We start from the raw sequence: 25,421 nt of genomic DNA, 5'->3' as shown, positions 1-25,421 counted from the left end.
TACAAAATGGAATATTACTCAGCCACACAAAAGAATGAAATTATGGCATTTTCTGGTAAATGGATGGAACTGGAGACTATTATGCTAAGTAAAACAAACCAATACCAAAAAAAAAAAAAAACAAAGTCAGAACTTCTCTCTGACATGTAGATGCTGACTCACAATAGATGAGGGGTTAGGGTAGAGGTCCACTGGATTGGATAGGGAGGAGTGGTGGGAAGGGAGAGGGGATGAGAAAGACAATAGAATGAATCAGACATAATTTTCCTATGTCCATATATAAATACATCACCAGTGTAACTCCACCTCATGTACAACCAGAAAAATAAAAAGTTATACTCAATGTATATATGACATGTCAAGATAACATTCTACTGTCATGTATAACTAAAAAGAACAAATAAGAAAGATTCATAGGTACCTAAAGACCCATGATCTCAGCTATTTCTCAGTTCTGGATGAATTTTAAAGCACCAAAATGCTTATGTACACTCCTAGGCTCAAGGACTTTGAATTCAAAGACCCCTCAGTTAAGTTCTCCATCTTGAGAGAGACATTAGTCTGGGCTGTTCCTGTGTTTGACTAGAAGAAAAATCTGATTAACACCATTATGCTTTTGGGAAATTATTATTCTATTGTACCAAGTTGTAACAAAATATATTTCTAAAACTCAACAGTTTAGACAGGGTCCTGGACACAGAACAGTAACCTACTCTCCTTTTTAGTAATTTTTTTATTATTAACAAGAAAAGGAAAACTAAGTAATAATGACCATAAAACAAAATAGTTGGAGTTCTTCCACTGGGAAAAAAATTTGTTTTCTTACAGTGAACTAAATGTTAATTCCCAAGAGCATCTTTTGGAAGTTTAGAAGATAAGGTGATAGATTAGCCCAGAGAGGTAGTTTGGCTAATATAATCTCATTAATGAAGTTGGAATCTCACCTACAAATAATAACTCATCTCTGCCAGGGACTGACAGAAATTCAAAAGGTTAGGTTAAGGTATTGTAATGTCTGTATAAAAATATTTGCAAACTATAATCCTTGGAACAGTATTGTCCTGAGAGTTATTAATAAAAATTATGTGAGAAAGGGGTGTTAATAAGTATAATGTGAGAAATATTCAAATATTTCTAATGCTCTCTTGCCTCCTCTTATTTTCCAAAGGACATCAGCATATTAAAGTCCATGAAAAAATATTGCAGCAAAGAAACCAGTTTTACATCATTTAACTAAGTGCTTCACAAATACCTTATAACATCCCTTAGAACTAATAATTCTCTGAATATGCTGAACAATTAAATCTATATAAGCACCACAGGATGGTCAGCTCTTTAGACCTGAATTCTCAAAACTCTCTCAGGTCTCCAAGATGATTAGACTCTGTGTGACGTAGACCTGCTAGTCTGAAGACATACAGTTTAAAATAAGGGTAAACCACATGATATCTGGCATAAAATGGCTAAACAGAAATGCTCTTAAATTATTCCTGAGGCACAGGTGTAGAGTGTTCAGTGGTGTTACATAGGAAGTGCCACCTGGTTAGGCAAATAGTGGACCCACTTTCAATTCCAATTCCAATTTGCAAGTGGTTCTTCTAAACCAAAAGAGATTTATACCCTCTACTATGACCTTCCAACCACCAGGTATGACCACCATGGTATGCAGAAGAATGCTGATCCAACAGGAAGGGCATAGACAGCACTCAGATTACAGATTTCAGACATCTACAACATCACAAAGCCATTACTGGGTTGCTGGACAAAGATTAATTACAAGATCCAAGATTAGCAGGCATCTTGTGATGCACAAATCACAACATGCCCCTTAATGCTCACTTCCTCCCTGCCTAGGCCCCATTACCTTCTGCTGTGCTAAGTACAGATCTATGTAGCTTTCCCATTTCCTGTGGTCTTAAGAGCTCTATAGACTCTTCTGAAGGGAGAAGACAAGTGCTTCCTTTAAGTAACATTGTTACCGGCTACAGAGAGGCATATTCAAGTGTGTGTAACATTATCCCACATCTGAAATTACAGTTTGCTCAGACCTTCAACATCTTCACTAATCCTACATGAAACCTGTATTCCATGTTCCTCTACCCAATTATTTTTTTTTAAAGAAAGAGTGTGTGTGTGTGTGTGTGTGTGTGTGTGTGTGTGAGAGAGAGAGAGAGAGAGAGAGAGAGAGAGAGAGAGAGAGAGAGAGAGAATTTTTTAATATTTATATTTGTTTTAGTTTTCGGTGGACACAACATCTTTGTTTATATGTGGAGCTAAAGATGGAACCAGGGCCGCACGCATGCCAGGTGAGCGCGCTACCACTTGAGCCACATCCCCAGCCCCTCTACCCAATTATTATAAGATATTCACACATGCATGTGAACTGTCTTAGGAGTCACAATTAAAATACAGGTCATTATTATTGCTGCTGTTTCCAGAAGATTCCTTAGCCCCTGTGTACATTACTGGATATAGACAACTACATGAAGGAATTATATATTTTACTCATTGCACCCAGTCAAGCTTCAGTTCTAGATCACTTATAACCCTTCATGTTTATTGTCTTAAATTGCTCAGGCGGCTATAACAAAATATTGTATAATGGATGTCTTGAACAACAGACATTAATTCCTCCCAGTTCTGAAGACTGGGGAATCCAAGATTAAGGTGCTGGTAGATGTACTGTCTGTTGAGCACTCCCTTCCTGATTTGCCCGTGGCCATCTTCCTTATCCTCACATGGCAGATAGCAAGAATGAGGCAAATTCTTCAATGTCTTCAAGTGGGTTCCTCCCTCATCACCTAACCACCTCCCAAAGGCCCTATCTACAAATACCCTCACATTAGGACTTCCTGATATGAATTTGGGGAGAACACAAACATGCAATCCATAATATTCTGCCCAAAGATTTCCAAGATGTAAGTCTTTGTCAAATATAAAATAAGTTTATTGCATCAAAATCTCCCTCAAAGTGTTTACTCACTCTGGCATCAACTCTAGAATCCAAACAAAGTCTCATCTAGCAATCAGCTAAACAAAATATTAGTGAGACTCAAGGTACAATTCATCCTGAGGCAAAATTCCTCTCTAGCTATGAACCTATGAAACAAAACAAGTCATGTGCTTCTAATATACAATGTTGAGACAGGCAAAGGGGAGACATTCCCAGTACAAAATAAAGAAAAAAAAGAGAGAGAGAGAGAGATGGGGAACTATATGCCAAGCAAGCTCAAAACCTAGCAAGGCAAACCCCAAGAGATCTTAAGGCCTGAGAATAATCCAGATTTACTGTTGCGTAGTCCATAAGATTTTGCCCCTGGCCTCCCGCAGTCGACTTCCATATACAAGTTCAGTGAATCTTAACCAAATTGTTCAATGGAGATTGGCTTGCAACTTGGAGTGGCTGACGACCTTCTTGAATGATGAAGTCCAGATTCTGAACAGCTTGTGGAATGTTCTCTGGGCATGCTGCCCACCACTCCCTACCACATCCCAGTCACTTGTTGCTGATTTGGTGTGCATGGTTACATTCACCCCTACATAGATGTACTCTCAATTTTGAGATCAAGAGTCAATATCAATCCCCTCCTACCATATAATTTGGTATATGCTCATATTTTGATTTTGTAACCCCACCTCTTGTCCCCCCCACACACACACATACTATTTTTGCTTTTAGTAAGGAAACTACTTAATCATATCACTTTTTTCCCAGATATCTTTATTTTACCTTCTTAGAACCTTATAAAGTTCTCTCTCCTGAATACCTGAGCCTGATCTTTACTACCTGATCCCACGTTTTCATTCACATGAGACGTTACTGTCTTTGTTTGGGGGTGTTTCTTCTCTCTGAGCCAACAGTCAGCTTCCCCCCAAATTCATTTTACTGAAAAGCTATCCACCTTTCAGATGAAAATTCTGTCTGGAATAAAAATATATTTATAGCACATCGTCCAAACTTTTAACAAATAATTTAAATGTAATTAATAGACCTTTTTTTCCCCAAATCATTACTAGATGACATCTTAATCTTTTGCCTACAATATATTGTGCTCATTTAAAAAAAAAAAACAAAACAGTGATTAAACTCAGGGGCAGTCAATCACTAAGCCACCTCCTCAGCCCTATTTTGTATTTTATTTACAGACAGGGTCTCACTGAGCTTCTTAGCATCTTTCTTTTGCTGAAGCTCACATTGAACTCTCGATTCTCCTGCCTCAGCCTCCCAAGCCTGTGGGATTATAGGCATGTGCCACTGCACTGGACTGTTCCCAAATTCTTAAAACTATAATGGGAGTTCATAACCCACTTGAATCAAATGTATGAAATATGATATGTCAAGAGCATTGTAATTTTTTGAACAACCAATAAAAAAATATTCTTGTGACTACATGTAATAGAGCTTCATTCATCATTTTAACTATATTTTATCTATGCAAATTTTATTTATACATTTTAAAATGAACAATTTCTTATTATTCTTGAAATTTTTAATTTTATGAACATTCACTTATCCATAATGATTTTTATGTTTCATTTTATTTACACATATTTTGAAATGTTTAACTTTAAAATATTTATTTATCCATAATGATGTTATCTGTTTCATTTTATTTCTACATATTTAACTATATTTCATACTGGATTCTTTTTTAAGATAAGTAGCTTCATAGAACATAAATCTTTGGTGAAATTTTCCTTATATAGTAACCTTACCAGTTTAAAAGTCTCTGTTTTTTCAAGATATGAAATTTATCCCACATAATGAGACAAATCCATGTCAGACTTGTCAATTTTTGACACTAGAGTAGCATTTAATGTATTAGTCAGCCTTCCATAACTATAAAAAAGTATCTGAGGCAGACTGCTTTATAAAGAAAAGATGTTCATTTTGGCTCATGGTTTGTAAGGTATGAAGGCAAAACAGCATTTCACAGGCTTTAGCAAGGACCCCGTGAGCTGTACCACATTGTGGTGGGAGCAGATACATTTCTCTGTGGGGTCTCCTTGTGAAGCCACTAAGATTCAATAATGGAGTGTTATGGTTTGGATATTAGGAGTCTCCCAAAAACTCATGTGTGAGACAATGCAAGAGGGTCCAGAGGGGAAATGATTGGTTATGAAAGCCTTAATCGAACAGTGAATTAATCCCCTGTTGGGATTGACTGAGTGATAGGGTGTGGCTGAAAGAGATGAGTCATTGGGGGCATGGATTTGGAGTATATATTTGTATCTGGCAACTGGAGATCGATCTCTCTCTCTCTCTCTCTCTCTCTGCTTTTTGATCATCATATAAGCCAGTTCCCTCTGCCATATTCTTCTGCAATCTTGTTGTGTCTCACCTCAAGCCCCAAGGAATGGAGCCAACTGTCTATGGACTGCAGCCTCTGAAACTCTGAGCCCTCAAATTAACTCTTCCTCCTCTACAGTTGTTCTGTTCAGGTCCTTTAGTCACAGCGATGGAAAAGCTGACTAAAATATGGAGGCTCTACCCAAATAACCCAATCTAATACAATCACTTCCCAAAGGCCCTATCTCTAAATAATATAGTAAGATTAAGTTTCTACCTCTTCTTACCATAAACACAAGGCTTTGTGGATTCAGCTCTGGCAGGGGAACAAACCGTATTCAAACTATAAAGGTGAGTCCCAGACATTGGGATTAGGCACCAGGAGGAGACTTAATAGCTGCCGTTCTTATGTGATGAAGAAGTAGGTTTTTAAAAAATCCCTGCCATCCTCAGTTATAAGAAAGAATGAGCTGTCCTTCAGTTGAGCAGTGATGCTCCCTGACACTGCCTCTTCCTACGTAGATGAGATTAGCTAGCTTGGCTTTTCTTCTGGTTCCAGAGACCTCCTTCAGCCTACATTGCTAGAGGTATTGGAAGAGATACGTGGGCATGTGAGTGGAAAACATGCTAGATGAGAGTTACTTCTGTTCTGGACCAAAGTCAAGGAAGATAGCCATGGGGGAGGAGGCATTCTGGTATATGCTATTTCAGAGAATGTGGTAAGGATATTTTTTAATTACTAAGCATATTTTGTTAGTTTGCATTCATCACTGTAAAAAAATAAATAAAAACTGAGACCACCAACTTTAGAAGAAGAAAGGTTTATTTTGGCTCACAATTCTAGAGGTTTTTGCCCATGGCCTCTCTGTTCTGTTGCTTTAGACCTGAGGTGACACAGTATTTCATGAGAACACATGGTGGCAGAGGCCTGTTCCTACCATGGCATTCGGGAAGTAAAGAGGACAAGAAGGGACTGAGATTCCAATATCCCCTTCGAGGGCACACTGCCACTGATCTAACTTCCTTCCACTAGGCCTCATCTCCTAAAATTTCCCATCAAGGTTTTAGAACATGAGCCTTTGGGGGACATTCACTTAGCACATAGTTAAAGAAATATGGTTCCATTATTTCCAGTTGCATACTACCAGAAAGTAGGGCAAGGAAGTATAATTTACACAACTTTTCTTAAGAGAATCACTTATTTAAAAAAAAAAATGTCTGAATGACTTGTAATTAATGACTCATTTGTTAGAGGATGAATGTGTATTTCTGAAGTACTTGAGGGTATTATTGCCAAACATAACTAATTGCCTACAATTCTGCTTATACCATTTTTACTCTCTTACAGTTTTGTTTATAGCACTCCCAGTAATGGACTCTTGACCTGATATAGGCCCTCCACAGCAGGAGGCTGACCATGAGCTTCACCTTAAGCCTCTAATTGCACTGACACCAAAGCACTTTATCCCAGGGTTCTTTTAAAACCTTGAGGTCTGCTCTTTTCCTTGGCCAGAGACTAAACAGAAGCAGCTCTTCTCACCTGTGTCCTCCACCCGTGTCCCAGTTTTGTACTATGCTTCCTCTCATCACCCCACGTTTCACTGCCTCCTTCCTTCCTAAAGTTTTCCACTGAAACATGGTAAACAAGCTCTTCTTCAGCTATTCATAGAATACTCCTTCCACTCTTTGTCCTGGCTAAGACCTTTCCCCACCTAAATTGCTGCTTTCTGAATTGGGCAGATTTCAGGAAGCAGTTCTAGCTCGTTTTCTTATTCCCCTGGGCCTGGAGGCCGGGAAGAGGGGTCAGCATTTTTTAAAACAATCATTCATGTCACTTCCAGACCATTATTTTTTCCTGTTGTATAAAAATTCCTGCTCATTTTAGGATCCTGCCATCGGATCATATGCTGGAATAGAATCTACTTGTATTAGAGCTGTGTGTAATATCTCTGAAGTGGGTGGGAGATAAGGATATTAGATAAATTTGGAAATGAATGCATACAATATGACCACAGACAAAATAAACTGCGTATAACTACTGTACAAAAGTTAAAGTTACTTCCAGCAAGAGGACGGGCTAACAATTCCAATTCTGCTATACATGTGCACTGCAATTGAACCATTGTATAAGTGGATATGGCAGATGGTGGGAGACAGATTCCTCACTGTTGGAGTGAAAGGTTACAGAAAAGCAAGAAGGGGAAGAGACTAGAATGACACTGTGGTAATGAATTAGAGTTTGAGACATTGGCATAAAGACATTTAGCTTAAAATAGAGATGGTTACATATAGAAGTATTATATATGGATATGTAGATATCCATATATATCTTCATGCATATACATATCTCCATATATAAATATATAAGCACACACATATATATTCAAGTTAATAGTTTTACATACATGTTTCCCTGTTGTGTTCTGTTTAAAGAGCCTAAAAGCATTGTCACTCCATTATACTAATGAGCATACCTAGCACCCAGATCTTGCTTTCATTTATCATTCTCTAATAAGAGGATCAGGACTCCTTGGAAAAATGTATGATTCTAGAACTAGAGCCATGAAGATCAGCCTAAATCATCTTGCTTTACCAAAGAGTAAGGAAATACCCAAAACAAAACAAAATGGGGCCAGGGGAACCCACACTTATGAGGATATATCAAAGGGCGAAGGATACAGAAACAATGGAAAGAACTCCCAAAGGCCCAAACAGGAACAATTTAAGAAAGAAAACAAGTAAATTAGTATTGGATTATAACCCAAAGTATAAAATACTTGAGTCTACACTTATATAAAGAAATAATTGAATAAAATAAATGAGAGAGGGGAGACAAATCTCCCGTGCAAAAGAATTCCAAATAATTCTTGTACTCTACCCTCAAATAGGTGAAGCATAACTCCCTATTCCACAATTTGGGATTGTGTATAGAGACTTCCAAAGATTACAGTATGGGGTACAGTGGGGTGGGATGAGCAAGGAGAGTCACTTTACAGTGGACAAACCTGAAAAACACTACTTTCTCCAGGTGATCAAGGTCAACTTCCTCAGTAACAAATTGTGTAGTCTGTACCCTAGATATAATATGACCCAGAATGACATTTTATATCATGTTCTTCCAAAACTCACAACTTTAGTCTAATCAGGAGAAAAACATCAGACTAATCCCCACTCAAAGGATATTCTACATAACTCCTGATTAGTGTTCCTCAAAATCATCAAAGTTATCAAAAGTGGAAAATATTAGAAACATTCATAGACAATAAGAGTCTAAGAAGATGTCACAAATGGAGTAACTGTGGCATCCTGGAAGTAACTTAGAGTGGAAAAGGACATCAGATAGAAACTAAGAGAAACTGAATACAATACATAATTTAGTTGCTAATGCTTGTTAGTATGGATTATTAATTATAATAAATATATTCATGTAAAATGTTAATAAGAGGAGAAACAGGGTACATAGCAATCTTTATACTATATTTGCAGCTTTTCTATAAATATAAAACCATTCATTTTTAAAATAAAATATATTTAAAGAGAAACAAATACAGAAAGATAAGTGGGATTAGAATTTTCTTTTTTATGTATATTTTAAAAATAATACTATTGTATTTTAACGTTTAGCTCTTAAAGTCTTGACATCAGCCAGTAGTCCCAAAAGTTGGTCTCTGGCTACTTCAGAGAAGTAGAGCTTTGTCCTTCATCAAGTAAGTAACTCCTGTTTCCATCTCCAGGAGGAGTTCCGCTGCATGGAGAATAGCAAAGAGCATAGTGATGCCCACCCCAAAAACTGCAGTCCCAGCATTTCTGCCCACTGCATGATTGGCAGTTGTCAGGATCTCCAAGAAAGACAGGACTCACACAGGGACTGGATGGAACACTTTCCTCACATAAAGAAGCAGAGCAAGACTGGATTTCATAAAGGTCCCGTGGTCAGCAGGTCTTGACCCAGAGCCAGGGGTCCTGCCTGCACCCTCTCTTGTGCTACAGGGAAAGGACCTTATGTCTTCCTCTGCCAGGAACAGAGAAAGCTGTAGGGTTGGCAAAATGTTATATGATGCACATGCTTTAAGCAGAACAAAGTACACACACATTAAACCCTAAACAAGAAAAGGTACTACAAAATAGGTTACAGCCCCAGCACAGGCCATGAGGGCTCCTTATCTCCATGTAAGGAAATGTCCAAGACCCAAAGCATACTCTTATGCACTGTACAAAGATGGACAGTCTGCTCATGACTTCCTTTCCAATGGCCCTCGTTCTCAGGAATATCTGAGAATACATATCTGACAGTGTAACCTCATTTTTAAAAAGGAAGTAAGTACAATTCTCACAAAGTAAGGAATAGAGGTAAGTAATTTTAAATATCAGGAGAATATAGTAAGCCATTATTACTAGAGGAACAATTACTTTTGCAAATTAAACTTTGGGAATCCTGCCAGAAAGGAAACTTCAAAATGAATAATGCCTAGAAGAAAAGTCTCACTCTGTCTAGAAAGACAATTCTCTACATAGGCTCCCAAAATCAGAAGGAGAGCAACAGAGATGAATTTCTTTCCCTAAGAAAGGCAGTATCTCAAAGGAGATATGAGAAGACATGAGTTCTACCCTGGACTGATACAAGAATTCCTCAGAATTTCTCAGACCCTTCGTGTCTGCCTGAAATATCAAATTTCAAGGAGACTGATTTCATTTTCAGATAGACCCCCAAATTAAGCTGTAATGTTCCATGATGATTTGCTTGTATTTTGTAAACATATGATTAATAAATTATGAATTGAGGAGATGAATATTACTTATAAAATGACTAGTACCTACCTATTATTTAGAAAGGCAGCATCAGCATAGAAGTTAAGAATGTAAGTTAAAATTCAACCTGAGCAATTATTTAACTTCTCAGAGTCTCAGTTACTTTGTTTATAAAGTGAAGGTATTTATAGTCCCTTCCTCATAGAGTTGCTACAAAAGTTAAATGAATTAATGTATGTTAAGTACTTAGAATGGTATCTGCCACATAGCAAATTCTGGATAAAAGATGGTTGTTGTTTTAAGTAAGAACACTCAGTGGCTTTTATCCATCTTTTCTTTATTATCCTTTATGTTCTACCAATATTCTATCTCAACACCATGTTGACCACCTGCCAGCCCCTCACTCACTTCTCCATACATGACCATTCTCTGAGGTACCCTGGAACAGGGTTTGCTGATTCTTTCAATTTTCATTCTTTTTGCCTACCTCTAGATATGGTTCTTATATATTTTTTTCCTCTATTGCAATCACTGACACTGAACTTTAGCAATAGTCAGTTAGAATTAATGGTTTCAACTCTGTTACCTTTATTCACCCCAATACACTCATGCCCTGAATTCAGACTAAATTTTATTTTTATTTTAACAAAATTTTATTGAGATATAATTCACATTCCATAAAGTTCTCACTTTTAAAGGTATACCATTCAATGATTTTTAGTGTTTATAGACTTATGTAACCATCAATGTTATCTACTTAAAGAACATTTTAATCACACCAAAAAGAAACCCCATATCCATTAGTGGTCTCCTCATTTTCCTCTACCACCAGCCACCAATAACCCCTAACCTACTTTCTGTCTATAGAATTGCCTACCCTGGACATTTCATATAAACAGAATGATAAAATATATAGCCTTTTTTGTCTGACTTCTTTTACTTAGCATACAGTTTTCTAAAATTCATCAGCTTTGTAGCATACATGAGCATTTCACTCCTTTTTATGGCCAACTATTATACCATTATATGAATACCACATTTTGTTTATCCATTCACCAACTGATGAACATTTAGGTTGATTCCTCAATTTGGCTATTATCAATAAATAATTGCTCAAATGAGAAATTGTGAACAAGTTTTGTGTGGACATATGTCTTCAGTTCTCTTGAGGATGTGTCTAGGGGAAGAATTATCGAGTCACATAGCAGCTCTATATCTAGCTTTGTGAGGCATTGCCATTGTTTTCAAACACAGTAGCTGCACCATTCATGTTACCACCAGAAACCTAAGAGGGTTCTAATTTCTATAACCTCCCAATATTTCTCATTGTTCATATTGTTTTAATAGCCAACTTAGTGGGTATGAAGTATTATCTTGTAGTTTTGATTTGTGGTTCCCTAATGACCAACTTCATGTGCTTTTTGGTCACTTATATATATTCTTTGGAGAAATGTCTATTTAAAACCTTCTGCCATCTTTTAAACTGGGTTATTATATTCTTGTTATTGAGTTGTAAAAATTAATTATGTATTCTGCATTCTGACAAGTCTCTTATCACATATTTTTCACAAGCATCTTCTCTCATTCTTTGGGAATTGACTTTCATTTCTTTATGTTGTCCTTTGAAACATCAAAGTTTTTAATCTTGTACATGCCAATGTATCTAATTTTTCTTGTCTTTCAATACCTAAAAAATCATTGCCTATCCAAGGCCATGAAGACTTACCATTATATTTTATTCTAAGTTTTATCGTTTTAGCTCTTAAATTTGAGTCTATGATTCATTTTGAGGTTTGTTTTTTTTTTGTATATAGTGTGAGGAAAGCTTCATTTCTTTGTATATTGCCCCAATACCATTTGTTGAAAATACTATTCTTACTCCAGTTGGATTTTCTAGGCACCCTTAATGAAAATCAGCTGACCATAAAGGTAAGGGTTTACTTCTTGATTCTGTTGTATTTCATTTATTTCCATGCCTTTTCCTTATTCCAATACAACAGAGTCTTAATTACTGTTGCTGTGTTCTAAGTTTAAGAATCGGGAAGTATGTGTCCTCAAATTTTGTTCTTCTTTTTCAAGATTATTTTGGCCACATTGGGTCCTTTACATAGATTTCTATGACGTTTTGTTTTAGATTTTTGCACATTTTGAAAGCTTAATGCCGTTAATATAATCACTGATTTGTAGAAGCCCTTTTAAGTTTGTGAAAAGCCCTTTTTGTGGGGGCAGAGTACTGGATAGCTTTTCCACTGAGCTACATCACCACTCCTTTTTATTTTTTTGAGACAGCATCTTAGTAAGTTGCTAAAGCTAGCCTCAAACTTGCAATCCTCTTGCCTCAGCCTACCAAATCACTGGGATTACAGTATATATCAACTCACCTGGTTAAAAAAGTTTTTAAGGTCAGCATTTCCAAAACACTCCATGCATTTGTCTTTACCCACATTTAGTTGTAAATCAAAGTCACATACATATCTCATGAGATTCTGAACACATTTAGAAATATTTTCAAAATTAGTTTCATATTATATAACTTTGGGAAGTTTGCAAATAACCCAGGAGATAAGAGAACTAGCCAATCAGGTTGCTATGTCAAAATGGTGAATGAGACAAAGAACTAATCTTATTGTTACTATGTACCTTGAACAACATTTAATGTCTTCTGATGGCTTCAACCTATTCTGTACACCAATTCTCACCCAACTACTTTGCCTTTAGGAAGCATTAAGGGCTGACCGAGTGAGATAACTGGATGCTATGTGGATAATTAATAGGTATTACCACTTGAATACAAATATATTAATAAAGTCATTATTTAACTAGTGTCACCATTATGAACAAAGCTAGTTATTTAATTTGAATAACTACTTTCATTTAAAAAAAATAAAAGGAAAGGAAACTCAGGGCTGAGGATATTGCTCAGAGGTAGAGTACTTGCCTATCATGCCCTGAGTTCAATCCCCAGAACCCATTTTAATATTTGGTGTAGTAAATCAGATATTTAGTTGTCTTTCTGCTTCTTCAGACATTATGTTTTCTTCTTCTTCTTCCTCCTTCTTCAGCCGGTAATACTTACCAATGGCATACTGGTATTTTGGGGTGCTGATACTCAAAATCGGATGCAAAAAAGTCACACATTGAAAGGGTTGAGGTGGCAGCCAGAAGTATGTACAACCATAAGTTGGGGACCAGGTTAGTTTTGTTGGACCAATAGTAGGCAAAACATCTTTCTTTTCTAGTCCATCAACTTCATTGTCATTTGTACTGTATTTTTCCATTGTTTTACCACTAACAAAGTGGAGGACCCTCCTTGGGACCTTTATTCTTTTTCCCTATGTCTCCCAGTTCTACATTTGGGGGGGGGGATGGAGGTGGCGTGGGTACCGGGGATTGAACTCAGGGGCTCTTGACCACTGAGCCACCTCCCCAGCCCTATTCTGTATTTTATTTAGAGACAGGGTCTCATTGAGTTGCTTGGTGCCTCGCCATTGCTGAGGCTGGCTTTGAACTCCCAGTCCTCCTGCCTCAGCCTCCCAAGCCACTGGAATTATAGGTGTGCGCCACCATGCCTGGCCCAGTTCTACATTTTCAATGCCTCTTTCATTACTCATGAAATGCCTCAACTCCCCACACAGCAACTGCTTCTCCTTCCACACCTCCCACCGGCTCCCGGTCCATCATCCTGGTCACCACAGGGCTGCAGCAACGCCCACCTTGGGCCATGCTCAGCTAAATCACTGTGAGCAAGATGTATTCACATTTATTTAGACTTTCTTTAACTTCTTCCAAGAGTGTTTTATAGTTTTCAGAATATAAGTTTTTAACTTCTTTTGTTAAATTCATCCCTACAAAATTTATTCTTTTTGATGTTATCATAAATGCAATTTTTTTTAATTTCTTTTTTGGATATTTCATTGTTAGAGTATAGAAGTACAATAAGATCTTGTTCTTGCATCTAGCAGCCTTTCTGACTACTATTATATTACTATAATATATAAAACATAATATATTATTATATTATTTATTATGTTAATTCTAAAAAATTGATGGATTCCTTAGGATTTTTTTACATACAAGATAATATAATCTGAAAATAGAAATAATTTCATTTCTTTATTTCCAATTCAGTTATATTTTATGTCTTTTTCTTGCCTAATTTCTCTGGGAAAAAACTACAGTGCAATGTTGAATAGAAGTGCTCAACACAGATATTTTTGTTTTGTTCCTAATTTTAGGGAGTACACCTCCAGTTTTTCATCAGTTAGTGTGATATTAATTGTGGGTATTTCACATTGATAGACTTTTTCGTAATTTGTTTAGTATTTTCATAATGAAAAATTACCAGATTTTGTAAATGTTTATTTTCTACAGGTTAAACTTTCTTTTTCTTATTATTGATCCATCAGATTTTAATAATATTTATGAATATGCAGAATTTAAAGTCTTCTTGATTGAAAGACATAAACACAATGTAAAATGATAGTATAAATTACCCCTCTTCATTTACAAAGGAATGAAATCTTCTTTTTTTTAATTGCTTTTATTTTTTTAAATACATGACAGTGGAAGGCATCACAATTCTAATTACACATATAGAACACAATTTTTTATATCTCTGTATATAAAGTTTGTTCACACTAATTCATGTCTTCATACATGTACTTTGGATAATGATGTCCATTACATTCCACCATCATTTCTAACCCCCAGGTTAAACTTTCTAAAGGATGGTTCCAGTTTTATTACAAATCTTGAGTGATTCCACACTACCCTTTAAATTAGCAGACTCGTCAACTCTTGAGTTGATGCTTTAATGCCATGAGATACTTGAGAATCTTGGACAGAAATGGATATATTCTGCATTAGAGAGGACTGTGAATTTTGGTGGGGTGAGAGGGTGCACTGTGGTAGGCAGACTATTTCTGTTCTAAATATGATGAAGTGTCATTCCTGTGATTATTTTTGTTTTATAGCACAACTGGCCTTCAGTTTGGGGGTCCTGAACTAATAAAATGAGCCCTTAAAAGCTGAAAGTTTTCTTCACCAATAGTGGAAGAGTAAGAAAGGGAAGTTAAAGCACAGGAAGGACCCAATGTGTCATTTCTGGTTTAAAGATGGAGAAGGTCATATCAGAAGGAAGCCAAGCAGCCTTTAGAACCAGAAAATAACCCCTTCCCGACAGCCAACAAGTAAACAGAGACATCTGACTCACACACAAGGAACTAGATTCTGTCAACAATCTGAATCAGTTTGAAGGCAGATTATATTCCAGAACTCCCAGACAAGAGTTTAGCCTTACCAATCCCCTGGCGGGAGCCTGTGAGACCTTAAACGTGGGATCCAACTAACTCTTCCCACACTTTTGGCTCACAGAATTTGAACTAATAAATGTGTATTGTTTTAAGGTACTAAAATTGTGGTACTTTGTTACACGGCAATAAACAACTAATACAGGGACTGAGAAGAAACAGTCTCCAAAAGTGAGTGTACCAAGTAATATATTATTTGAGGAGACCCTTGGAAAAGTACATGTTGCTGGCTAGGGGACTTCTTAGTCATGTGAAATTCTTCCTCCATTCAGATATGATGGGCTTGTCAACTACCATTAGTGTTATAGTTTGGCATTTTAAAGGCTTGAACTTTTAATTTTGTTTCCCAGTTAATTTGTAAACATTTAAGAAGAGAAGAAAATTGAAGTATGAAAATTTTTATAATTTGCTTTTTGGTCAGAGAAATTATACTTGCTTGCTATTTTGTAATTTTTCCTTTATATACAAAAGGAATCTGATTTGTATTTGCACCAAAGGAAAAGTTTGAAATTGAATATTATAACTATCATTTATTTTATTAGAGACAGATTAGATTATCCACAATGGCCAAAAGGGGGAACCAACCCAAATGTCCAGCCATAGATGAATGGACAAAAAAAAAAGTGATGAAATATTATTCAGTCTTATGAAGGAAAGAATTCTAACATATTGTACAACATAGATGATTATATGTTAGAAAACATGAAATGACAAATATTGTGTGATTCTACTTATATGAGAGATCTGAAGTAGTCATATTAATAGATACAGGAAGTACATGGTGATTTCCAGGACCTGGAAGTGACGGTGGGAAGGGGGAGTTAGTCCATTTCAGATGAAAAAGTTCAACAGTTGCAGAACAATATAAATGTACTTAATTCCACTAGATTATGCAGTTAAAATAGTTGAAATGGTAAATTATATGTTATGTGTAGTTTACAGCACTTTTTAAAAACAAGGATTATATCTTTCTCCTTTGGAAATCATCAGGTGTGTCGAAGGATTTTCACCATGGGCAAGCTTCTATGATAAAACTCGTTCCCTTTCCAACTACTTATTTGTGTGAAAAATTTTCTCAGAATTAATGTCTTTTACAACAAAAACTAGGAATACAATTGCTGTCCAATCCTGTTTCTCTAGCAACACTTAAGAGACTTGAACTAATTGAAACAAAGCAGCACTCTCAATGAGTGGTAGATTTGCAATGAAATTTACTTTTATGTTTAATTATATTTATTAAAATGTGTCATTGACCTGGTGTGGTGGCACATGCCTTGTAATCTCAGCTACTTGGGAGGCTGATACAGGATGATTAAAAGTTAAAGGCAAGCCTAGGCAATTTAGGAAGATCTTGTCTTAAAATGAAAAGGTCTGGGAATGTATCTCAGTAATAGAGCATCCCTTCGTTCAATTCCCAGTAACCACCCCCCCCAATAAAATGTATAATTGTGTTGTTTTGATTATTTTTGTGCCGATAATAAGTATAATGCTAAATAAATAAAATGTAGTAAAACAGAGTCATATTCATAGAAAATAAAAAGTATTTGTTTTAATTTACAGCCATAACTTTTTGCAAAGAACTATAATAGAGGATTCTGGAAGGATATTATATTTTTATAACTTTGGAAGAAAGAGTGAAATGAAAATCCTTAAATTGGAAACTAGAACAATGTAAAATTTCTGGCTGTGAAAAACTATCTTTTCTCGTATTTTTAAAATAGATGATGGGAGATCTCAAATGCTATAATATTTTGATTCTGCACTAGATACATTTAAAAATAATGTAAATAATTTTATTTTAACATCAAACCAGAAGTATGTACTCTTTCCGGTAATTATACTTTTCTTTTGAAAGTTATGCTAATTGTATAACTATATAGTTATATTTAATTGTACGGTTACAGGGATTATCCTTCGAGTTTTACCATGAAGACCTAGCACAACACAGCAGTCCACAGTTATCATATTGACCTTCTCCCAGATGATATGCGGATTTGCAAATACTTCAATTCTAAATATTATTATCCTTCTCAACTTACAAGTTAGTTGTCAATTATTATACTTATTTTTCTTCTACCCTTTGTTTTAAACTCACACAAATTCAATATCATTTTATATAAGTATTTGTTAGCCTTATTTTCAAATTTCTCAACTTCTTTTGTCTACTTTCCTTCGTGCATCTCAGACCTTCTTTTCAGAATCATCTTGAGAATTTCCAGTAGAAGTTCTTAAGTGTAGATCTGTTGATAAATTCTCTTGATTTTTTATTATTAGAAAATGCCTTTACTTTGCTTGACCTTATTCTCAAAAGTTCCCCTTGGTTTGTACAAGAGTTGTTTTCAGAAGTCATTCTAGTGCCTCTGCTCTGCTTGTTGTTGTGGAAGTCTCTGCTGCAGTTCTGACTAATCATCAACAGCTTGTCTGCTCTCTGTAGGTGATTTCTGGATTTCTTTTTGGTTTTGGTATTCAACAATTTTATTTCAATCTTTCCAGGTATCAGTTTTTTCCAGGTTTATCCAAGGTGATATAAATGGATTCAGGCCTTCCATCAATTCAAAACATTTCTCTTCAACATTGCTTCTTCTCAATTCTCATCATTTCTGTATGGGATTCTGTCTCTACGAGGATTCCCCTAGTTCTTCTCAACACTTTGAATCCATGTGGTCACTTGAGGAGCTCATTAACCATTACAGAATTCTCATGCAAGAGGGCAGCACTGGGGCTGAGTCTGACTTTCTAACAATCGTCCAGGTGAGATCTTGCTACTGTTCTCATATCATACTTCAAGTAGTACAGTATTTGACCTTTTCTTTCTATCTTCCACAACTCTTAACATTTCTTTCATGTTTTTTACCTTTTATTTTTCCAGTTGTGCTCCAGTTAATTGCTTTGGTTCTGTTTCTCTTCCTGAACATCTATTACACTCTTCAACTTTTTACTTTTTAACAACTGTAATTTTCATTTCTAATATATATATATAATTTCTAATATATATATATTCTAATATATATATATAATTTTCCCCAATGAGAGGATCCCCCACCAACACAGCACACACACACACACACACACACACACACACACACAGTCCATTTTGTTCCTAGAACTGGAAGTTATGAAAAGGATTTTCACCTAAGTCTCTCTCACAATTGACTATGTGTGATTCTCAACCCATTACATGGTTATTTCCCCAGGTCCTGACAATAATGTTTGAATACCTTTCATTAGTTAGAAAAATACATTAGAGTCTCAACTCGGAGAGTAAGAGCTATAGAAAAATAGGTCCAAGTAGAGCTTGTGTATCTCTCTATACAGAATACTGAGTGAAGAACAATACTACACCCCTAGGAAAAGTCAAAGATTATTACTCCCACTGAAGTGTGGAAAATGCAGGGTGGTAATTCTAACAAGCTCCATGTAATTCTCTAGTTAGATAATGCAAATCATTGATTCACAGGAAGTAATCATGAATTTTCATAACTTGAGTTAGTTTATGACTCCAATAAAAGCTGTTGTTCTAGATAGAATCTTTTTAATTGACTAAATTAGTACAGCCACTGACACCTGGTAACCAGTTGTTTATTCAGGGAATTTTTTTCAATGGTAACAGGCAGAAAACATCAAAAACCATTAGCCTTCCCTGGAAGAAAGAATAGTATACTGCCTCAGGATACATCACAATGTAGTTCTCAGGGATCTTGACTGTTTCCCATTCCACAACTCACTGGTTCATCACACTGATTATAATAATATAACCTGAAGAGCAAAAAATAGCAGGTTGCCTAAAGGCCCAAGGTTGACCTAGGCTTGTCAGAAGACAAGGGACTGTGTTCTACAGATCTTGAGGGATCTTATAGCTCTGTGAAGTTTTTGGTAGACCCGTATCCTAGCTTAAGTCAGCAAATTCTTTCCAAAATAAAGTTACAATGTCTTCTATATACAATTCTTGGTGAGATTTCTGCATTCTATATACTGAATTTACAAGGTAACTTATTCATTTGGTGATTTGAAACTCACCTAATTTGAGTAAGATCCAAAGCAAGAGAAGAGTCTTCATCCTGGCTAAACTGCTCTTCAGAACAGCTATGTAATCCCCACAACTCAGCCAATGTAATATTATGGCAGAATAAATGCCTTGAGCAGATGAGAAAAATGTATGAAGTTTGTGGTAAGTTCTTATAAAATAATCACAGTGTAGTCTCTCAAAAGTTTTGAAGAAAGTCGTTCTCTTTGGTATTTTACTATTATTCTTCTGGCAAACAAGATTTTGCTTGCCACTGTGCCTTACTAACTCATTATCTGGGGGTCAGAGACCTCAGTTGATCATTGTAAACTTCGAGTTATCCGAACCACCTAACCCTAAACTGGCCATAAGCAACACACACCATGATCAAGGAGGTGCTGATGTGTTGGAGACAAGCCTCAGAAAGATCCTTAAGGAAGAAGCTGAATAAGAATGTTGTGCACCCTTCTAGCAGGCCTGTAGCTGTCATGCCGCCATTTCCCCCTCAGCTCTCTGCACAGGCCCACATTGCTTCATGGGAAGTTCCTCTGACTAGGTAATGTGAAAGGGAAACCTGTGGTTAACAACAGACAGAGGTAGATGACCTGATATTCAAGTCCACTCGGAGGTGACCCTAAAGAGAAGTTAAGAGAATTCTCCTCAATGGAAAGAGATTTAAGGACATTTCTTTGCTTTAAGTTTTTATTTATTTTTTTAACCAGGAAAGGCTAACTTATTAGATTTAATAGATTATCAAATTCAGAAAAATAGAATCAGAGACTCAAGGGGAATATTTGTGTCTCACATCGATGCTCATTATAATGTTTTTGCTGCAGAGAAAGGTCCTAGCTGGTGAAGTTCAACTAACTTGTAGTATCAGGCTCTTTCTCTAGTCAGCTCATCCTTGTTCAGTGAGTTTCTGAAATCATCCATGTAGGCAAGGATATATACAAATTCATCAACAAAGACATGTTCTCCCTATGGCTGACTCTCTCTGTAAAAGTCAGGTGTTATCTCTGCCAACAAAATTATTGACCTTGAACCAACCTAATATAATAGAATACTGTACTTGAATCAGATCTCCATCCTGTAGCAGATTGATCACATAGAATCCTGATATACCTTTGGGACAGATGTTTATTCTGGACTTGGTATGCCTTCCATGTCTCATATTCTCCTCAAATAATACCAACCGCCGATTCACATGATAGCTTTTTCAACCTAGTGGAAAATCACACGTTGCTTCTTACCCAGAAAGTCCTTTTAACTATGAAAAGAAACAAGGCAATGGGGGTAAGAATGCACTAGTTATATCTGCTTCTTTGTCACCTCTATGTAGCTAGAGTTATCTGATAAAAAAAATCTTCATTGCAATATCATCTAGTAAATAATAACATTTTGCAAGACTGAAATATTGTAAATAGAAGAGGAATAAACTGATGGCTATGAGTTCCAGCACTAAGGACTGAATGAGATTGGTCTCTCTTATCGCTATAACTCATGACTCATTCACAAAATATTTGCCCACCATCTCCATGACTTTTTTAGTCTACTGACTTAGATTTTCCATATTCAAGGGAGAAATGGTGCCATTAATGTATTCAAATATAATTCCACTAGATTGAAAGTAGGATTGTCCCAACAAAAACCTGGCATTTGATCTTGTTCCTCTAAGAGAAATAGAGTGTTATAAAGTGGAAGGACTGTGGCTAAAATCCAGTTGAACCTAAAGTGCCTGTATTAAGTCAAAAGGTACAGATTAATGAAAGAGTCCTACATCCAAAGCAGGACACTAAGAGCTCAGATTCATCAGCAATGAAAGTTCCTGTGAGAAACCCAACAGACTGAGGTTCTTACTGAAAACATTATCAACCATGGCTCATGCCATTGCAGAAGAAAGAACTATAACATCTGTCCTTATTTTCTTCCTTCTTATGTTACATATACACCCACATAGTATACACAGATAAAATACCTTTCTCTTTCCTTTCTTTTCCCTAAGGATAGTTAATTTTATTGCTTGGTCCTTATCTTACAGAATTTAGGATGGGAACCTGACTGAAATCCTAAATAAATTCTGATTTCTTCCCTTTGTTAGTTTCTGATCATTCAAAGATTAGTTGTTATGACATTAAGCAACTTTGAAAGTATAAGTATGGAACTATACTTTTTAATTTTTTATGTATTTTTACTATCATTTATTTTATTAGATATAATATAATTATCCATTCTACAATACAATGCAAAAGATAAAGGATACACTTGAATAATTTTTTGAGTATATATGTGAGACAGAATGGTTGCACATGTGTATGAATGGATAGATGGAGGGAGAGAAGGATAGATGGATGTGTAGAACAGGAAAGAAAAAATGTATGTGATATTAATCCATTAAAGAGAGCTCTATTTCTTCCTTCTGGAATTCATATTAGACAAGCATTCTAGAGCATATCAGTGTATGTGTTTTCTTTATGTCTTTTTATCTCAACTTTTTATCATCCATAATTTTATTACAAATAGTTTTCTTCAGATGTGTCTTTCAGTTCATTAATTCACTTTTTATCTGTATCCAATATCCTGTTTAAACCCTTACTGGGTTTTTATTTCACTGTTTATATTTTATTTTCTTTTTTCCTGGCACCAGGGATTGAATCCAGGGGTACTTAACCACTGAGCCACATCCCCAGCCCATTTTTCAATTTGATTTAGAGACAGGGTCTTACCAAGTTGCTTAGCACTGGCTTTGAACTTGTGATTCTCATGCCTCAGCCTCCCAAGCTCTTGGGATTATAGGTATGCACCACTGTGCCTTGCCATTGTTCATATTTTCAATTTCTAAAGTCTCTATTTGCTTCCTTTGATACAGTGTTTCTTCTTTTAATCTTTTAAATATACATTTTTAAAGTTTAACAGATAAACTCAACACCTAAACTTCTTAAGGTTATCATTTGTATATTTGTTTTGTTTTGTTTTGTTTTTGTCTTTGCTGATTCTAGTTCAGAGTGAATTTATTTCCTTGAACATTATGATGCTGTAGAATGTGAACTCATCTTCAGATTATTTCTGTGGGAAACCTCTTTGGCCTGAGCCATGTATTTGCTTTTCCCAATTGCTCATGAGTTTCACTGGCCTGTGACCATTTCTTATATTGATCCTCAGCTTATGGATTCATGTAGTTTACAGAGTGGTATATATTTGGACCCAAAACCCATGAGATGACAAACTTATATAATAAAAATTCTCTTGGGGAAACTTTGTCCTCAAGCAACCAGACTTAGTCAGAAAAGGTTTCACATGGTCTCCTTTGGTGGGTGAGCAAATTTATTTTCTAGTCAGTCTTTCGCTAAGAGTTTTGCCCTTCAAGAATCTCAGTTTATACAAGGCCTCAATTCTAATTCCTGTCTCTTACAGGCACCATGCTTTATTATCTCTCTCTCCATGCTGTTAAGTTCTAAATCCCTAGGTTAGTATGACTATTCACACCCATCCCCTTAAAAATACACCTATGTGTGCACATGCACATGCACATGCACGTGCACACACAAAAGCTGTAACTGCTATAAGGTCAGATATGTATATTCACTCTTTTCCTGGAGATTGTGTTTTGCGAACTCAACTATGCACTTAAAAAAGAGGTCTGAAACATTCTACATCCAGAATTTCTACGTATTTTGTCATGAGAAGATTTACAGGTTATTTCATATAAATTATTGTCTGAAAAAAAAAACTTCTTATGTAGTAATAAGTAAGAAAGTTTGGGGAGACAATGAGTCTTACAAAAGCAGTTTAATTTCCTGAGACAGGAAATGGGTGGAGGAAGAGAAAAAGACACTCCTGACCATTAAGTAGCACCCATAAAGAATCCATAACGGCAAAGAGTGAAGCATTGGCTTCCATGATTGACAAGAAAATCACTGACCCAATCAGAGAAAACTATTGGATAAAGGGGCACAGAAGTAAGAGAAGAAGGGTGCTGGATTGTGTTTTCTGGGAGATGATAGGAATTTTCTATTAAAGATCTGTATCAGATTGTTTTGAAAAGAAGTAAACAGTACATGAGACTTTAAGAGTCGGCCTAGATTTCCAGTACCATGGGGAAAGAGACATAAGAAAAAAAGCCTAACAATTTTAAAATGAAGCTCATTTAACCAAAGGAGATAGATATAATAGAGCTCAGAGTTGACTTCTGAAGCCCAAAAGGAGACTGAACCCTCTGATAGAATTTGACATTGAACAAGCATTGACAGATGAGCCTCCACAAGCACTTCTGACAAGATATAGTTCCCTCAGGCTGTGGACAAACCTAGAAGTGGGCGACTGACAGCCTGCAGCACACACACCAATTTATTCTACCTTGTCCGCATTTTATGATTACAAATCAGTTTTCTTTGATGTGCCCCATTTTTCACTGCAGCATCTTCGTCTCAGCGCCTTTATCAGTTGTAACTTCATCAGAGCATTTGAGTGCACCATTTACAAAATTGCTTTCTGCTAGAAGTTAGAGAGTACAAAGCAGTGTGATTCTTCGGAACAAAGGGGGAGAAAGAAGCACTACCTGGAGACTCCAGCACAGATGGCTTTCATTTTTCTAACAAAACACCCCTGTGAGGTGTTTTGCCAATAAATTCTTTTATGCATTACAGTAAGATAAAATTACCATTGAGTTGATAATGCATGCAGGTCTTCTCCATAGGTGGAAAAAGAGAAGAAAGCAAAGACCTGTGATATAATGTAAAAATTTCAGTGCAGTACTCAGATGCATGGGGAAGCATTTGAATATGCAGAATATCCACATGCCAGCTTCTTTTTCAAATCCTCCAGCTCAAGATATACTCAGTTATTCCCATTGCAAATGAGAAATCAGTTCTCTTTATAGGCTACTCTATTTTATGCCCTTCTTGTCTGTGTTCTCAGGCTCCCCTTATAGTAGAGAACTGGCAAATCCTTTAATTTCTAGAAATTACCTGCACTATCTGTTCAGCTTTGGCATCCTAGCTTCTGTTTGCAAAATGACTTGTGTTTATTCTGTTGTCCCACACATTAATGTAATGCTAATCACCACAGCATGATCAGCTCCAATGGTTTTTTTTCACAATTACAACCGGTGAATAATCCATAACCCATGAATAAGTAATCTGGTAAATATTATTTATGAAAGCAACATCGTGTCCTTAAAGTCACAGATTTCCCCAGCTATCAATCACAGCAAACAGAGGTTGGCATTTGCTGTAGCTTCTGCTATGCCTCAAAGGTCAGATGTCTGCAACCAGACCAGCCACTCTGTGATCTAATCTAACTATGCCACTAAGCCACTAGTCCAGAGCAGGTAATTTATGCTTTTTATTTTTCTTCATTCTTCAAACCAACAAAGTGAGGTTAGGTTACAATTTTCGACTGGGCTAAAAGAGTTCAATAAATGTCATACTTTCCTTGAAGTATGCCTGCAGAAGCACCAGGTGCAATTCTCCTAACTACTAATTACTTCAAATTGCAAATATTTGGTTTAAAAGCTGAATCAAGGCCATTTTTATTATATTTCAGGGCCACTTCACATAACAAATTATCCTACTTTAACACAGAATAAACACCTGTCACACTTGGGAATCTACCAAATCTCATTCTCCCTTTTAAAAACGTGGGCAACATAATTTGTTTAAGGAAGAAAAACAAAGATCCAACTGCCCCCATAGAGTTTCTGCCCACATGAGTGCTAACTCCCAAGAATCTTAGATTGAATGGGCAGCTAACCCTTTCCTGAATCTGCTTTATATCCAGTCCAGTGAACAGGAAACGGATGACAGTTGGTGAATTCCATTAGCCTCCCAGTGACCAGAAGAAGCAGCATAGTGCCCACCTCTGCCTAGAGGATCAAGTGATTTACTGACATAGCTACCCTAGTTCTGCAGTTTCTCCTCTTTTCATTTATTTATTTTTGTCAGTTCAGGCAGATGGATCGAAGTCTCAGAACCCTTGTGCCACTCAAATGAGAGCCCTATTAGACCCAATATGTAAATGAATCTCCTCTCCTTCACTAATGCTTGTTTTTCTTCTCATTAGCAAATAAAGCTGA

This window comes from Ictidomys tridecemlineatus, chromosome 8 (genome assembly GCF_052094955.1).
Source record: "Ictidomys tridecemlineatus isolate mIctTri1 chromosome 8, mIctTri1.hap1, whole genome shotgun sequence".
In the NCBI taxonomy this organism is placed as follows: domain Eukaryota; kingdom Metazoa; phylum Chordata; class Mammalia; order Rodentia; family Sciuridae; genus Ictidomys; species Ictidomys tridecemlineatus.
Note: the sequence above shows the minus strand (reverse complement) of the source record.